Source organism: Balaenoptera borealis, assembly GCF_965194805.1.
Source record: "Balaenoptera borealis genome assembly, chromosome: X".
In the NCBI taxonomy this organism is placed as follows: Eukaryota; Metazoa; Chordata; class Mammalia; order Artiodactyla; family Balaenopteridae; genus Balaenoptera; species Balaenoptera borealis.
In genome coordinates, this window is record NC_138881.1 from 34,605,302 (window position 1) to 34,621,148 (window position 15,847).

At 37.9% G+C, this 15,847-nt stretch overlaps 1 protein-coding gene across 10 annotated transcripts in view; it reads right to left on the reverse strand.

Annotated features, from left to right (window-relative positions):
- LOC309621152 (ferritin light chain-like) overlaps nucleotides 1-15,847 on the reverse strand; it is a 177,531-nt gene that overhangs the window by 151,687 nt on the left and 9,997 nt on the right. The window contains exon 3 of one of the 10 annotated variants that reach the window (XR_014239770.1): nucleotides 15,182-15,263. The exons of 8 other annotated variants lie outside the window; for them this stretch is intronic. The gene's annotated coding sequence lies outside the window, so the exon portion shown is untranslated. Of the gene's footprint in view, nucleotides 1-5,592; nucleotides 15,264-15,847 lie in introns of those variants that run through there. One more of the 10 variants, XR_014239773.1, reaches the window with a different exon arrangement.

Consider the following 15,847-nt stretch of genomic DNA (forward strand, 5'->3'; position numbering starts at 1 on the left):
CATAGTTCTCACAACTGCTCAGAGGGCTGCAGAACTGGGTTGGAAACTTAACTTCCAGGAACAGAACTTGAAACCATACCTCAAAACAGACTTGATAAACCACTGCCACTGATCACTAGAGGAAGCCCTCAGTGCTGCTATCCTGATGCCAGATGTGGGGCAGGAACCCAATTTTGCAACCACCGAGAAACTACTGTCATTGCCACTGCTAGAGGATAGACACAACTCCAGAAGAAATGGAAGCATCACTGACTGCTCACTTCTAAACTGGTGTCTCAGATGGGTGCATCTGATTGACAGGGTCTAGGTCCTGTCTCTATACACTAGATGCAAATAGGGCTGTAAATATGAGTTTTTTGTTTTTAACGTTTTTATTGGAGTATAATTGCTTTACAAGGGTGTGTTAGTTTCTGCTTTATAACAAAGTGAATCAGTTATACATATACATATATCCCCATATCTCTTCCCTCTTGTGTCTCCCTCCCTCCCACCCTCCCTATCCCACCCCTCTAAGTGGTCACAAAGCACCAAGCTGATCTCCCTGTGCTATGCGGCTGCTTCCCACTAGCTATCTATTTTATATTTGGTAGTGTATATATGTCCATATATACACTACAACTCTCTCACTTTGTCCCAGCTTACCCTTCCCGCTCCCTGTGTCCTCAAGTCCATTCTCTAGTAGGTCTGCGACTTTATTCCCATCTTGTCCCTAGGTTCTTCATGACAATTTTTTAAAAAATTTTTTTTAGATTCCATATATATGTGTTAGCATAGGGTATTTGTTTTTCTCTTTCTGACTTACTTCACTCTGTATGACAGACTCTAGGTCCATCCACCTCACTACAAATAACTCAATTTTGTTTCTTTTCATGGCTGAGTAATATTCCGTTGCACATATGTGCCACGTCTTCTTTATCCATTCATCTGTTGATGGACACCTAGGTTGCTTCCATGTCCTAGCTATTGTAAATAGAGCTGCAATGAACATTGTGGTACATGACTCTTTTTGAATTATGGTTTTCTCAGGGTATATGCCCAGTAGTGGGATTGCTGGGTCGTATGATAGTTCTATTTTTATTTTTTAAGGAATCTGCATACTGTTCTCCATAGTGGCTGTATCAATTTACATTCCCACCAACAGTGCAAGAGGGTTCCCTTTTCTCCACACCCTCTCCAGCATTTATTGTTTGTAGATTTTTTCATAATGGCCATTCTGACTGGTGTGAGATGATATCGCATTGTCCTTTTGATTTGCATTTCTCTAATGATTAATGATGTTGAGCATTCTTTCATGTGTTTGTTGGCAATCTGTATATCTTCTTTGGAGAAATGTCTATTTAGGTCTTCTGCCCATTTTTGGATTGGGTTGTTTGTTTTTTTGATATTGAGCTGCATGAGCTGCTTGTAAACTTTGGAGATTAATCCTTTGTCAGTTGCTTCATTTGCAAATATTTTCTCCCATTCTGAGGGTTGTCTTTTCGTCTTGTTTATGGTTTCCTTTGCTGTGCAAAAGCTTTTAAGTTTCATTAGGTCCCATTTGTTTATTTGTGTTCTTATTTCCATTTCTCTAGGAGCTGGGTCAAAAAGGATCTTGCTGTGATTTATGTCATAGAGTGTTCTGCCTATGTTTTCCTCTAAGAGTCTGATAGTGTCTGGCCTTACATTTAGGTCTTTCATCCATTTGGAGTTTATTTTTGTGTATGGTGTTAGGGAGTGTTCTAATTTCATTCTTTTACATGTAGCTGTCCAGGTTTCCCAGCACCATTTATTGAAGAGACTGTCTTTTCTCCATTGTATATTCTTGTCTCCTTTATCAAAGATATGGTGACCATATGTGCGTGGGTTTATCTCTGGGCTTTCTATCCTGTTCCATTGATCTATATTTCTGCTTTTGTGCCATTACCATACTGTCTTGATTACTGTAGCTTTGTAGTATAGTCTGAAGTCAGGGAGCCTGACTCCTCCAGCTCCATTTTTCTTTCTCAAGATTGCTTTGGCTATTTGGAGTCTTTTGTGTTTCCATACAAATTGTGAAATTTTTTGTTCTAGTTCTGTGAAAAATGCCATTGGTAGTTTGACAGGGATTGCATTGAATCTGTAGATTGCTTTGGGTAGTATAGTCATTTCCACAATGTTGATTCTTCCAATCCAAGAACATGGTATATCTCTCCATCTATTCGTATCATCTTTAATTTCTTTCATCAGTGTCTTATAATTTTCTGTATACAAGTCTTTCGTCTCCTTAGGTAGGTTTATTCCTAGTTATTTTATTCTTTTTGTTGCAATGGTAAATGGGAGTGTTTTCTTAATTTCACTTTCAGATTTTTCATCATTAGTGTATAGGAATGCAAGAGATTTCTGTGCATTAATTTTGTATCCTGCTACTTTACCAAATTCATTGATTAGCTCTAGTAGTTTTCTGGTAGCATCTTTAGGATTATCTGTGTATAATATCATGTCATCTGCAAACACTGACAGCTTTACTTCTTCTTTTCTGACTTGGATTCCTTTTATTTCTTTTTCTTCTCTGAATGCTGTGGCTAAAACTTCCAGAACTATGTTGAATAATAGTGGTGAGAGTGGGCATCCTTGTCTTGTTCCTGATCTTAGTGGAAATGGTTTCAGTTTTTCACCACTGAGGACGATGTTGGCTGTGGGTTTGTCATATATGGCCTTTATTATGTAGAGGAAACTTCCCTCTATGCCTACTTTCTGGAGGCTTTTTATCATAAATGGGTGTTGAATTTTGTCGAAAGCTTTCTCTGCATCTATTGAGATGAACATATGGTTTTTCTCCTTCAATTTGTTAATATGGTGTATCACATTGATTGATTTGCATATATTGAAGAATCCTTGCATTCCTGGGATAAACCCCACTTGGTCATGGTGTATGATCCTCTTAATGTGCTGTTGGATTCTGTTTGCTAGTATTTTGTTGAGCATTTTTGCATCTATGTTCATCAGTGATATTGGCCTGTAGTTTTCTTTCTTTGTGACATCTTTGTCTGGTTTTGGTATCAGGGTGATGGTGGCCTCGTAAAATGAGTTTGGGAGTGTTCCAACCTCTGCAATATTTTGGAAGAGTTTGAGAAGGATAGGTGTTAGCTCTTCTCTAAACGTTTGACAGAATTCGCCTGTGAAGTCATTTGGTCCTGGGCTTTTGTTTGTTGGAAGATTTTAAATCACAGTTTCAATTTCAGTGCTTGTGATTGGTCTGTTCATATTTTCTATTTCTTCCTGGTTCAGTCTTGGAAGGTTGTGCATTTCTAAGAATTTGTCCATTTCTTCCAGGTTGTCCATTTTATTGGCATAGAGTTTCTTGTAGTAATCTCTCATGATCCTTTGTATTTCTGCAGTGTCAGTTGTTACTTCCCCTTTTTCGTTTCTAATTCTATTGATTTGAGTCTTCTCCCTTTTTTTCTTGATGAGTCTGGCTAATGGCTTATCAATTTTGTTTATCTTCTCAAAGAACCAGCTTTTAGTTTTATTGATCTTTGCTATTGTTTCCTTCATTTCTTTTTCATTTATTTCTGATCTGATCTTTATGATTTCTTTCCTTCTGCTAACTTTGGGGGTTTTTTGTTCTTCTTTCTCTAATTGCTTTAGGTGTAAGGTTAGGTTGTTTATTTGAGATGTTTCTTGTTTCTTAAGGTAGAATTGTATTGCTATACACTTCCCTCTTAGAACTGCTTTTGCTGCATCCCATAGGTTTTGGGTCGTCGTGTTTTCATTTTCATTTGTTTCTAGGTATTTTTTGATTTCCTCTTTGATTTCTTCAGGGATCTCTTGGTTATTAAGTAGTGTATTGTTTAGCCTCCATGTGTTTGTATTTTTTACAGACTTTTTCCTGTAATTGATATCTAGTCTCATAGCGTTGTGGTCACAAAATGTACTTGATACGATTTCAATTTTCTTAAATTTACCAAGGATTGACTTGTGATCCAAGATATGATCTATCCTGGAGAATGTTCCATGAGCACTTGGGAAGAAAGTGTATTATGTTGCTTTTGGATGGAATGTCCCATAAATATCAATTAAGTCCATCTTGTTTAATGTATCATTTAAAACTTGTGTTTCCTTATTTATTTTCATTTTGGATGATCTGTCCATTGGTGAAAGTGGGGTGTTAAAGTCCCCTACTATGATTGTGTTACTGTCGATTTCCCCTTTTATGGCTGTTATAATTTGCCTTATGTATTGAGGTGCTCCTATGTTGGGGGCATAATTATTTACAATTGTTATATCTTCTTCTTGGATTGATCCCTTCATCATTATGTAGTGTCCTTGTCTCTTGTAATAGTTTTTGTTTTAAAGTCTATTTTGTCTGATATGAGAATTACTACTCTAGCTTTCTTTTGATTTCCATTTGCATGGAATATCTTTTTCCATCCCCTCACTTTCAGTCTGTATGTGTCCCTAGATCTGAAGTGGGTCCCTTGTAGACAGCATATATATGGGTCTTGTTTTTGGATCCATTCAGCCAGTCTATGTCTTTTGGTGGGAGCATTTAATCCATTTACTTTTAAGGTAATTATCGATATGTGTGTTCCTATTACCATTTTCTTAATTGTTTTGGGTTTGTTATTGTAGGTGTTTTCCTTCTCTTGTGCTTCCTGTCTAGAGAAGTTCCTTTAGCATTTGTTGTAAAGCTGGTTTGGTTTTGCTGAATTCTCTGAGCTTTTGCTTGTCTGTAAAGGTTTTAATTTCACCGTCAAATCTGAATGAGATCCTTGCTGGATAGAGTAATCTTGGTTGTAGGTTTTTCCCTTTCATCACTTTAAATATGTCCTGCCACTCCCTTCTGGCTTGCAGAGTTTCTGCTGAAAGATCAACTGTTAACCTTATGGGGATTCCCTTGTATGTTATTTGTTGTTCTTCCCTTGCTGCTTTTAATATTTGTTCTTTGTATTTAATTTTTGATTGTTTGATTAATATGTGTCTTGGCCTGTTTCAACTTGGATTTATCCTGTATGGAACTCTCTGTGCTTCCTGGACTTGATTAACTATTTCCTTTCCCATATTAGGGAAGTTTTCACCTATAATCTCTTCCCTTTCTCAGTCCCTTTCTTTTTCTCTTCTTCTTCTGGGACCCCTATAATTCGAAAGTTGGTGTGTTTAATATTGTCCCAGAGGTCTCTGAGACTGTCCTCAATTCTTTTCATTCTTTTTTCTCTATTCTGCTCTGCGGTAGTTATTTCCACTATTTTATCTTCCAGGTCACTTATCCGTTCTTCTGCCTCAGTTATTCTGCTATTGATCCCTTCTAGAGAATTTTTAATTTCATTTATTGTGTTGTTCATGATTGTTTGTTTGCTCTTTAGTTCTAGGTCCTTGTTAAACGTTTCTTGGTATCTTCTCCATTCTATTTCCAAGATTTTGGATCATCTTTACTATCATTATTCTGAATTCTTTTTCAGGTAGACTGCCTATTTCCTCTTCATTTGTTAGGCCTGGTGGGTTTTTACCTTGCTCCTTCATCTGCTGTGTGTTTCTCTGTCTTCTCATTTTGCTTAACTTACTGTGTTTGGGGTCTCCTTTTTGCAGGCCACAGGTTCGTAGTTCCCGTTGTTTTTGGTGTCTGCCCCCAGTGGCTAAGGTTGGTTCAGTGGGTTGTGTAGGCTTCCTGGTGGAGGGGACTAGTGCCTGTGTTCTGGTTGATGAGGCTGGATCTTGTGTTTCTGGTGGGCAGGTCCACGCCTGGTGGTGTGTTTTTGGGTGTCTGTGACCTTATTATGATTTTAGGCAGCCTCTCTGCTAATGGGTGGGGTTGTGTTCCTGTCTTGCTAGTTGTTTTGCATAGGGTGTCCAGCACTGTAGCTTGTTGTTTGTTGAGTGGAGCTGGGTCTTGGCGTTGAGATGGAGATCTCTGGGAGATTTTCGTCGTTTGGTATTACGTGGAGCTGAGAGGTCTCTGGTGGACCAATGTCCTGAACTTGGCTCTCCCACCTCAGACGCACAGCCCTGACGCCTGGCTGGAGCACCAAGAGCCTGTCATCCACACAGCAAATTTCAGACACCATTCTTCAGTATGTTTTATAGGCATGTTCAGGAAACACAGCAGTGATTAACACAGATGAATCTACCCTCTCTCGAGCTTTCGCGACGCCCTAGTGTCAAAGCTCCCACCCCTGCTCCTCAGTAAATTTGAGTTTTTACTCCCATGTTGGAGAAGCTGGACTCAGATATGTAAATTTCCTCATTCTGGTTATGTTATTGGTGTGTACTAAACCATCCAAAAAATTCAGCGGCTCAAAGCAACAACAACATTAATTTTGCTCACAAATCTACAATTTGTACAAGGTTTGGAGGGGACAGTTAGCCTGTTTGACTCAGTTTAACTGCAGGCTAGAAACCTCTGACAGCTCACTCACATGTCTAGTGACTGATGATGGTTTTCAGGCTGTGACTTTACCTGGGGCTATCGGCCAGATACCTACATGTGTCCTCTCCATAAAGAGTCATACTATTTACCCCTACGCAGCTTACTTTCTACATTCAACTGACTTTACTATTCCATTGTAATTGTTAGCATAACTTTAGTATTCCAGTAGACTGCTGCCCAGCAAAAGTTGCAAATAAAATTATTGTTCTTCATAGGAACTTCCTGAAAGACCTATCACTCTTCAACAGAAGAGTTTACATACCAAGAGTCTTTGAGTCTGTAACCTCAAAATACTCAGCTTATGGCCACCAATCCTAAGAGTCTTACCCAAACAGAATGGAGCCCCTATATTGAAAAACCCACTTTAATCCGACCTCCCAACTCTCCATATAGCACCAGATATATTGTCTTCCCTCTCTGAGACTCTCTCAGACTCCATGAGGTAGTGCTTTAAGCAATATACTCAGCTTTCTCGTATCAATGTGCCATTCTGGTGATACTTGGGAAGCCAGTATTTGATATCATGGGGCCTGGGCTTCTTTACAACATGATGATTAGGTTTCAAGGGCGAGCATCCCCAAAGAGGGAGCTATGTAGAAGTGGCATAGCCTTTTATAACCTAGGGTCCAAAGTCACACAGTATCATTTCTGCCACATTCTAGTCACTGAGATAATCACAAATGCTCACCTAGGTTCAAGAAAAAGGGGACTAGACTCCGTCTTTTGATAGGAGGGAGGAATCAAAAATTTTCAGATGGGTTTTAAAACCATCACATTCTCCGACTATAGAAAGACTATCCAACATGCACCCCCATGTTCACAGCACCACTACTTACAATAGCCAAGACATGGAAACAACCTAAATGTCCACTGACAAATGAATGGCTAAAGAAGATATGGTACATATATACAATGGAATACTACTCAGCCATAAAAAGAATGAAATAGGGCTTCCCTGGTGGCGCAGTGGTTAAGAATCTGCCTGCCAATGCAGGGGACATGGTTTTGAGCCCTGGTCCGGTAAGATCCCACATGCCCCAGAGCAACTAAGCCTGTGCACCACAACTACTGAGCCCGCGCTCTAGAGCCCACGTGCCACAGCTACTGAAGCCTGCGTGCCTAGAGCCCGTGCTCCACAACAAGAGAAGCCACGCCCACGCACCGCAACGAAGACCCAACACAGCCAAAAATAAAAACATATAAATAAATAAATTTATTTAAAAAAAGAATGAAATAATGCCATTTGCAGCAACATGGACTGACCTAGAGATTATCATACTAAGTGAAGTCAGAAAGAGAAAGACAAATACCATATGATATCACTTACATGTGGAATCCAAAATATGACACAAAAGAACTTACCTACGACAGAAACAGACTCACAGACATAGAAAACAAACTTTTGGTTACCAAAGGGTAAGGGGGTGTGGGAGAGGGATGGAGTGGGAGTTTGGGGTTAGTAGATGCAAACTATTATATATAGAATGGATAAACAACAAGGTCCTACTGTATAGCACAGGGAACTATATTCAATATCCTCTGATAAACCATAATGGAAGATAATATGAAAAAGAATGTGTGTGTGTGTGTGTGTGTGTGTGTGTGTGTGTGTGTGTGTGTGTATATATATATATATATATATAACTAAATCACTTTGCTGTATAGCAGAAATTAACACATTGTAAATCAACTATATGTCAATTAAAAAAAAGAAAGACTATCGAAAAACTAATGGGCAATCATGAATAGGAGGACTATGATGGATGCCCTCTACAAAAGGTATACATCCAAATATTGACAGTGTTTAGATTAAAGTGTAGAATTATAGAAGGGTTTTTCTTGTATATAGTTTCTGAATTTTCTTCAATGAACACATATTCCTTAATTAAAAATAGATATGCAAACACATCCTCAAATCTAAGTTTGATAATTAAGTAAGAAAAAAAATTCAGGATAAAATGTCAAATAGAATACCTTGTAAACCAAATTAAAAAAAAATTTAACAGCTTTATTGAGATGTAATTTTATATCATAAAATTTAATTGTTTTAACTGTACAATTAAATATTTTTTAGTAACTTTATAGTTTGTAACCATCACCAAAATCCAATTTTAGGACATTTCTATCACCCCAAAAAGATTCCTCCTACCCACTTTTAGTCAATCTCAATTCTCACTTCCAGCTCCAGGCAACCACTATCTAATTTCCATGTTTATAGATTTGCCAGTTCTCATACAACATGTAGTCTGTGTCTGGTTTCTTTCCCTTAGCAAAGAGTTCTTGAGGTTCATCCATGTTGTAGCATGTATCAGTCCTTTGTTCCTTTTTATTGCTGAATAAAATTCCATTGTATAGATATGCCACAATTTGTTTATTTACTCTCAAGTTGATGGGTATTTGGACTGTTTCAGTTTTTGACTACTATAAATAATGCTGCTATAAACATCCACATATAAGTCCTTTAGTGAACACTGCTTTCATTTTTCTTGGCTACATACTCAGGAGTAGAATTGCTGGGTCATGTGGTAAATGCATGTTTGCCTTTTCAAGAGACTGCCAAACTTTTTCCAAAGTTGCTGTACCATTTTACATATCTGCCAGTTCCCATTTCTCCATATCTTCCCTAACACTTTTCAGTGTCTGTCTTTCTGATTGTAGCCATTCTTGTGGATGTAAGGTGGCATTTCATTTTATTTTTTATTTGCATTTCCCTAATGACTAATGATATTGAGCATCTTTTCATGTACTTCTTAGCCAGTTGTATGTCTTCTTTGGTGAAACATTTATTAAAATCTTTTCCTCGTTTTAAAGTTTATTATTTGCCTGGTTATTGAGCTGTAAGACTTCTTTATATATTCTGTATATAAGACTTTTATCAGATATATAATTTGCAAATATTTTTTTCTAGTCTATAACCTTTCTCCCAGTCTGGAATCTAGATTTTATGCATTCAATAGTATAATTATCACCAATTGTATGATTTTGTCCATGGAATGCACCAAATTTGAAGCAAATTGAATTAATGAGAAGGTGTGCTTTGGTAGAGCTCTGTTTCTAAGGTTTGAAATTGAAAAGGCAATTGCAGTTGTCCAAGAGCTGGCAATAATTTAGTTACTTTAGAAACCTTGTAAATTAATCTTGACCACCAACTTGGACCAGGAGAAAAAATAAAGAAACAATATACAAGAGGACTAAATATATCCTGAAAAAACAAATCAGTACACTTAATACATGCCTCTACCACTGGTTTAAATTCCAGAAGCACTGAAAATCGTTTTGCCTCAATTATCTAGGGATTGGAAATCAAAGTATAAGACCATATTTTCCAAAATGATAAACTAAGGGTTTTCTGAGATAAGCATTTCTTATTTCAAAAGGAAAGCCATAGTTCTGGATTTTAATTTCACAACTGAAATGTAAGTCATTTTAACATTTTATCTGCATCTGGATGATTTTATCAATGTAAAATAAAGCAGGTGGCTCAATTCAGCAAATATTTACTGAGCATCTGTTAAATGAGACCCTGTGCTAGGTGAGGCAGGGAATATTAGGACAAGAATAACTGTTCAATTGTGGTTTACTAAACAAGGTAACAGATAACCTAAGTGGGGAGATGTGCAGAATAATTTTATGAGTTGCTACTGATAAGCTCAATTCTGTGTTCTGCTAGTGAAGAGTAAAACTGTATAGGAGGATATAAAAATGAAACTCTTTCTGCCTCAGTTTTGTCTGAGTCCCCAAAGGAGGAGAAAAACCAGTACATTACAAATACATTCATGTGCCCGGAGACTTGCAAAAGTAATGTTTTTCAATCTTTAGCACATCATCTTTTTTGAAGACATATAAATGGTTTCAAGGGGCCCACTCAGCTTCACACCTACCTCTGGGTTTGGGAGACTGATGCCTGATGCTCTCGGAGACAAGTTCAAATGCTGAGAACAATTTTTTTCAATTATTAGTACATTTTCTTATGCAGAGGGAAGGACTGAACATGTGCATTTTATTATTTTATCTCTACTTTTGAGAAAGTGGGTATTTTGTTTGCTTGTTTATCCTACCAGTGTTTGAACATAAGTATTAATATTTCCTCCCTTTTTACATAAAAGTTACCATATGCACTGTATTACATCTTGACATTTTTACTTAATAATATATTTTAGAGTTTGTAGCACATCAGCACAGAAAAAGCAGCCTCAATCTTTTCATAATTGCAGAGCATTTTATTGTGTGGATGTATCATAATTTCTTAAACCAATCCTAAATTGATGGACATTGGGTGGCTTCCAAATTTTTATCTATTATCAAAGTTTTAAAAAAAACTACAATGAACAACCTTGCGTATAAATTTTCTTATATATGTGTCAGCACACATTTGGTAGATAAATGTTCATTTTGATGCCTGTAAAAGTTTTCCAAGTCTCCTTAGGTCTGATAAGAGACCCTGTATTATCTATATAATCTATTCAGCTACAAAAGATACACCTGACAGAATAAGTGACATGCACGTGCACACATGTACATGTCCAGAAGAATTCCCGGGCCCAAACTGCATGTGTAATTTTGATGAATACTGCCAAATTGCCTTTCATAAGAGATACATTTACTATTTTCCACCAGAAATGTACACGGGTGCTTGTTTCTTTACAGAGAAGGCCGTAGTTTTCAATGAACTCAGTTGTTTTTTTAACTAAAAAACAAACAAACAAAAAAACCCCAAAACCAAAAACTAGTTTTACAGACCCTCAGCCAGAATCAGGCTTTATTTTTTCCCTGTGTAGGCAAATTCATTCTTCTAATTTGCAGACAGGCGAACCCAAGTGCAAATAGGTTCTTTTCTAAATATGGGCCTCAAGTTATTACATTTTAAAACATCTTTTCTTCTGGTTTCTGCTAAAATTTTTGTTTATATGATCCACTTAACTGTTTCTCCTTAAAATTTTGAAATATCTGATCCATTAGGACAGAGTTGTGGTAGCTCCAAATGGAGATATAAGCTCATGTCAACACACACTGTAAAATCACTCCACTTCTTTACTCAAAGAAGAAGTGTCCCTGGAAGCTAAACATTATCAAATTCTCCCTTACTGTCAGAAATATTACCAGAGATACAAAGAACTAAAACACCTCACATATTTATAATTTATCTTTCGTATGCTTTTCCACATAACTAAAAATTACTTAAAATACAAAATCACTCATTTAGAAAAAGATTTTTCAGATAATTTTCCCATAAAGAAAAATTGATTTTTTTTCAGAGGAAAACAAGTTTGGTGATACTATTAACATAGTTTGTTTTAAAATAATGACATGAGGTTGATCAAAAATTTATAATGCTTTGATATATAACCCTATATAAATAAGCAGAATTTGGGGTCCTATTAATGTGTAGTGTTATAACAATAACCACAATGACACATATTTATGGTGCTTTATAGTTTACAAAGCACTTCCATGTACATGATAATAATTCCAGCTGCCGTTGGTTATAAAAACCAGGTATTTTGATAAACTGTACACTAGAAAGTATTAGTCTCTTTTCATCCAAGATGAGGGAAATGAAAATGCATTGTTTGCTTAAGGACAAAAAGCCAGTGAGCGGTAAATCATAGAGACGGGAAGTAGAATGGTGGTTCCCAGGGGCTAGGGCGAGGGGGGATGGGGAATTATCGTTTAATGGGTATAGAGTTTTAGTTTTGCAAGATGAAGAGTTCTGTAGATGGATGGTGGTGATAGTTGCACAACAATATGAATGTGCCTAATACCACTGAATTGTACTTAAATGGTTAAGGTGGTACATTTTCTGCTATGTGTATTTTATCACAACAAAAAAAAACTGGGGGTGGGTAGCAGGGAAAGCCAGTGAGTGGTGAAGCCTGAATTTGATTTCATTTTGATCCAACCTTTTCCTTCTACTCAGAGCAGTTATTATCCTCATGTTACAGATCAGGGGACTAAAGCCCAGAAGGACTGAATTGACTTTAGTCACACAATTATCAACTGGCAGAGTTGAAGTTCAATCCAATGGAAGTGATTTTATAACCAGAGGCTAAGCACAGGAAGTCAAAATAAAACCAAGGAGTCATCTAACCACTAAGGGTTGGGTAATATTGCGTTAATCACTTTACCTGCCTGGGCTGCAGTTTACTAAGTTGTAAAATGAAGGAATGGATATAGATCAAACTATTTTTTAAAAAAATTCAACATTTTTAACCATGACTTACAGTAAGAAATGTTTTATATTGACCCAGTACACACACACACACATACACCACCTTGCCCTAGGTTGGGTTTCCCAGAAGCAGACCTTGAGATAAGGATTTGATTGCAAACGATTTATCAAGGATGTTTTCGGGAGAAAGTGGTATGGCAATAGAGGTGGCAGAGGAGGAAAGGTGCAGAAATCAACCAAGGATCAAATTTCAGGTGAAGTCTCAGCCTCAGCCTGGTCCCATGGGAAGCTCTGGAGCATAAAATACACCAGAGACTCACTCGCTTTGAGACAAGAAAGCTGGGCTTTCATATTTCATCCCTACTCAATCACTGGTTACAGGCCACCCCAGCAGGATGTAACCTCCCAGGCATTTAAGTTCATGGTACCTATGGTAGCCAGTCCCCAAAGGTGGCCTCCAATGGTCCCGGCCTTGTAGTATTCACACCTTCCTGCCTACGCTGTTTCATGGTTAGTCACTATAACCAGTGAAATACAGCAGAAGTAATGGTATGTCACTTCTGAGATTAAGGTATGAAAGACTGTGGCTTCCATCTTGGATTCTCTCTTTCTTCACTGCCTCTGTGGGAAGCAAGGTCTCATTTTATGAGCAGTCCTATAAAGAGGTCCATGACATGGACTCTCATAACAAGGGCCTGAGGCCTCCAGCCAACAGCCAGCAAGGAACTGAGGCCTGCCAACAACCACAGGAGTGAGTCTGAAGGCAGATCCTCCAGCCCCAGTCAAACCTTGAGATGACTGCAGCGCCAGCTATTAGCTTTACTGAAATCTCATTATACTCTCTAAGCTAGAACCACCCAGCTAAGTTACTTCTGGATTCCTGACCCTCAGAAATTGTGTAAGATAATAAATGTTGTCATTTTAAGTCACCAGATTTTTGAAAAATTGATTATGCGACAACAGATAAATAATACAAATACATCGGGCTACCATGTCTCCAGTAGCTGAAGGGAGGTTTTCTGAAAAACTACAGGGAAGATTCTTTAGGAAAGAAGCACAAAGACACTGGGGGATGGGCAGAACCAGCAAAAGAGACCTGAGGTGATGTGAGCAGAGCATCAATCATGTCTGCTATCTCTCCAAAACAAATGTTTCATGAAACAACACTTACCCTTATTACATGCAATGCACTTTGATAACTTCTATTTGATTATACTCTTATTTGGTTTATTAAGTGCTGGGAGTGAGCCCTTAAATTGATTTCACAGTTCACTAACAAGTTGTGACCTGCAGTTGAAAAACAGTGAACTTAATCATCTTTGAGGTTCCTTTTAGATCTAAGCTTTTGTAATTAGGAGTTGGCACAGTGCTATTACATTAACGACTAATATTCATTGAACACCCACTATGCCATAACTATTCCAAGCACTTCACACATATTGCTTCATGTGAAGACAATAAGGTAGTAACTACTGATATCCCCATGTTACAGATGTGAACACTGGTAAGTGGCAGAGGCCAGGAGGAAACCCAGTCAGTCTGACTTCAGAACCCATTGTCAAGAGTGCAGGCACCTACATGCGACTGTTTGGGTTCAAACCCTGATGCCAACGGTCGATCAATAAATGTTTCTAATTATGATCATGATATAACCCAATTATTGGCAGCCATCAGCTCACTGACGGGGACAGTTCTAACAAAAGGAAGTTTAGGATCAGGGTCATGCATATGGACTGAATTTAGAGGCTAACTCATTGATAATCAGCTCAATGTTCCACTCTGCTTCAGCCATGCTGGCCCAGTCTTCACCTTAAATTTAGCCACTTATACATCTAAATAAGATGGGGCTCTGGCCTGGGTTATTTAACATCTGCATGGTTGAATGTCTAAAGTACATTTCACTGTAAATAGAAGGAATTTCAACATACTCATTTTTATGTATTGTTTTATTAAAGTACAAAGATACTTCTCTAATAAATGAATCTAACTAAAATACATTAGTCATCATTATGTAGAGAATATTCCTACTGAAGTCAGCGAACACTAATCAATCTTTGGATTTGAAAAACAAGGTCAATAAACATTATGATATAAATGACTAAAATGGTTAAAAAACGGACTTCCCTGGTGGTGCAGTGGTTAAGAACCCGCCTGCCAATGCAGGGGACACGGGTTCGAGCCCTGGTCTGGGAAGATCCCACATGCTGCGGAGCAACTAAACCCATATGCCACAACTACTGAGCCCGCGCTCTAGAGCCCGTGAGCCACAACTACTGAGTCCGAGTGCCCTAGAGCCCGTGCTCCACAACAAGAGAAGCCACTGCAATGAGAAGCCAGCGCACCGCAACGCGTAGCCTCCCCTCGCCGCAACTAGAGAAAGCCCGCACACAGCAAGGAAGACCCAATGCAGCTAAAAATAAACAAATTAATTAACTAATTAAAAGAAAAACTGCACAGAACCTGTATACCTGGAACTATTACCTTTTGGCTGAATTCTTCTGAGTCACGTTTCCATCAATTATATCTTTTATATCACAGGATAAATACAGCATTTACACAGGTAGTGAAGTCAGTATAAAAGCATAACATCCTTTTAATAGAAGATTATGAGTAATCAAAGATTTAGATACCTGCTGAGTGAATTATCTAGAGCTGGACACATGTAGGGGATACATGTCAGGAAGATATTTCAGCAGCTTTGTTGTCAGGTGACTTGAAGGATTTAGAAAGTAGAAAGAAAAAGATGGTTTATGTCCCACTTCATATGCTACTGTGTGATTATGGATTACAGGGCAACAAGGGTGACTGCAACCTAGCTTGGGACACTGTTAGCAGATGTAAGACACTGTTCCCCTGTCACCTATTTTTTTTTTTTAAAAAAAAACAACCCACTCATTTTGTATACATTGCTAAAGAGGGAGTTACAGAAAGCATCATGGCTCCCCCAAACCAAATATCAATCTAGATATCCTGAAAAATTAACAATTTAAAATAAAATTTTTTTCTGGGCAGAAGACCTAAATAGACATGTTTCCAAAGAAGACATACAGATGGCCAACAGGCACATGAAAAGATGCTCAACATTGCTAATTATTAGAGAAATGCAAATCAAAACTATAATGAGGTAGCACCTCACACCAGTCAGAATGGCCATCATTAAAAAAAATCTACAAATAACAAATGCTGGAGAGGGTGTGGAGAAAAGAGGACCCTCCTACACTGTTGGTGGGGATGTAAATTGTTGCAGCCACTATGGAAAACAGTATGGAGGTTCCTCAGAAAACTAAAAGTAGAGT